Source organism: Papilio polytes, unplaced genomic scaffold (genome assembly GCF_000836215.1).
Source record: "Papilio polytes unplaced genomic scaffold, Ppol_1.0 DF822733.1, whole genome shotgun sequence".
NCBI lineage: Eukaryota > Metazoa > Arthropoda > Insecta > Lepidoptera > Papilionidae > Papilio > Papilio polytes.
In genome coordinates, this window is record NW_013526471.1 from 389976 (window position 1) to 392963 (window position 2988).

Genomic DNA, 2988 nt, shown 5'->3' on the forward strand with positions numbered 1-2988 from the left:
GCACGCGCACCTGCCCTTCTCCAAGAACCCCGACAAGTACCTCAAGTACACGCCCTTGCAGGTACACTACATAGCTGTCGTAAAAATAAACATTTAACTTTTAAATGCAAAAAAGTAGTCTATTGTGTAAGGTAAAAAGACCGACCATACATTTAAGGATTAAAATGTTTAGTATATTGCATATGGAATTACTAGCTTTCGCCCGTGACTACGTTCGAGCGGAATTAAAAACCAAAGCAATTTGCCTATGCGTTCTTCCAGACTATGACTATGCTTTATGTGTATACCAAATTTAATCCAGATCCGTTCAGCCGATTAGGCTACAGACTAACAAACATCGATCTAAACTTTTGCGTTTTTAATATTAGTAAGATAATAATTGAACGAACTATTGCAATAATTCGTATTTCTGAGTTTTGATATTTTTTTTTGCAGATCGCAACTCAGTTGGACGGGTATTTCGATGAAGCCGCTTAAAATAATTGTTTGAAATGTTTTAATTGTAATCAATTACTTTTATAATCAGAAAAATTTATTATGTTATTTTATTTTTTTATTACAATGAATAATTAAATACAATGTACACAGAATTCGTCTGTTTTATTTTAATTTCATCCGAAAAAATTATCCCTTTTAATAGCTGAAGTTTTAAATTTGATACCGGATTATAAATCCCATTGGGCACCTACAACCTATTTCATTTTAAAATTAGCTGTTTACATGTTACTTTTAACTGATAATCTTCTTAGAAATAAAAGAGCCTATCACGAAATTGTGAGGGCAACAACAAGTATACATCGTTTTGATGTTTTTTTTTACTATTTTGTCCCATTAGTAAACACAATAAAGAATACACTTATATATTGTCGCGACGTCATGTATTGTTGAGTAGCGGAATTCACGTCCGTTGAATAATCGAGTTGTTTCTAGAATGTTCTATCGCAACGCCATCTGTTGGCGAGTAGCGAAAAAGACACTCGAGAACAAATATGCTGAGTATTCGGAATGACCTCGAGAATATTCCATTGGAAAGCGTATGTGATTTAAATAATCGAGGAAGTTCTCGGACAAAATGACAAATTAATAACGAAAAGAATTTCAAAATTCGGAGTGTATGAGGGAGGTCAGATCTGTAAGGAAAGTCTTAAGTGAGTTGCCAAGAAGATAAAGTGACTGTGAAGTGAAAGAGCTAGTGTTAGTGTCAGTTGTGTTTCGTAAAGTGCTAAGTGCTAATGAATCTGTGTTGTGTGTATCGTGTAGTGTGAAAGGATAATTGTAAAAATGCAGTGATTCCTTGTTACTGTAAATCGCAAATAAATCCACGCTCGTAACAATATTCTTTTAATTTGATTTAGAAAATCAGGCTTTTATGGATTAAAGGGTCATTGAAACCAAAATTTCAAATTAAACATTTTATTTTTATTGGTCTACAATTTTCGTTTTGATTTCTTTCCTCTCTTCTTCTTTGGCCACTGAAACAAAAATACTGTGATAAAATACACGTAAAAGTGTTAATAGCACTAAAGGTATGACAAATAATTTAGAATCTAATAAAAACAGATTTCACATTATTCATTCATCTTTTATATTTTTTTTCCAGCCTTTTACATTTAGGATTTTATTCCAGCAATAAACCAAAATTACTGGCATAAAAGAATGAAATCCCATAAAAACATAATTTAAAAAGACTTTCATTACATATAACGGACGGATAAAAATAATTTCGTAAATCGTCAAGAAAACATACTTTGACCTGCAGATAAAGGTAACAGGTTCGAATCCCAGACAGTTTGTACTAAATTATGCGTTTTTCTTGTGCAAACTTTTTTTAAAGCACCCCTGTCACAGTTTGAGAAAGTCTATGACCTGGAGATATTAAAAAGTTCTAATTTTTAACTACATTCAGAAACTATTATTTATTTCTCTAGCTGAGAGAATATAACCATCATTGTTGGCAACATAATTAAGTCAAGATGTTTGAATTGATTTTAGTACATCTTATATTAGACAGAGTTTGACATTTGATTATTGAGGCATAGACAACTGCTGAAAGTGACCCACAGATTAAATTTTGCTTGCAAAAAAAATGTGCAATAAAAAAGAATTCCATTGTGATTTGTAACTGATACTTTTCTAAGTATCAATTACAGCCCGGTGTTTAGCCGGAAAATACGAAATTTACAAAGATTTTCGTTTTTCAATTATTTGTACTGATTATTATTTGATTACCAGCAGCTTTAGACTTTTCGAGAAATATGAAAGAAATGTCTTGTCGATGCTCAACCTTGCTTAATTTAGTTTTTAACACTGTTAGTAAAAAAATATTAATTTTTATTATATAATTTGATTTTCCACAAAACGGATTTGATACAGAACATCTAAAATCATTAAAAAATTTGTACTTCTTTGAATTAAGACTGAATGATAAAGGTTTAATTGTCGCTAAGACATCCACAGACTAAGCATGTGGTGTGAATTGTCTATGGTAGGGGTGTAGTGTAGTCTATGGCGGCAGTGAGTATAGTCTATGGCGAAGGCAAGGCGGAGCATCGACTGTGGATACTTAACGCCGGCTGCGAGTCGCCGGTACCTTAGTGACGGCCGCGCCCTCCGCCGCCGCGCCCAACTGACAAACAGGCACACATTAAACATGTCATTACACACTGACACGCCTGTCAAAACAAATACATTATCTGACAAACTGTCAAACTGACGTCACGTCAGCCATTCCGTTGTTTTGAAACCATCTTTTTTTTTTAAACGTAAAACACTTGTCAAGAGTAATAAAAATATTACAAATTATTAGTGTAGTAAGTTAGTATCTGTTCTTTTTTCGCTATAGTTTACCTAGAATATGTAAAATACAATTTCAAACTGTTTTTTTTTAGTTTTGAACACAAATTTCGGTTTTTGAATTCCAAATATTCCAATTTAAGTAGCATAATTATTGTGTACTGACCGTGATGGCATGTGGCGGGGGCCGCTGGC

General features: G+C 33.0%; 1 long non-coding RNA gene across 1 annotated transcript; it reads right to left on the reverse strand.

The window, feature by feature from the left end:
• Positions 1-1406: 1406 nt before the first annotated feature.
• Positions 1407-2988, reverse strand: LOC106105691. The gene is made up of 3 exons (XR_001225751.1): positions 2960-2988; positions 2591-2626; positions 1407-1472 (listed from the first exon to the last, which is right to left on the reverse strand). It is a non-coding gene; the product is annotated as an uncharacterized LOC106105691 (long non-coding RNA).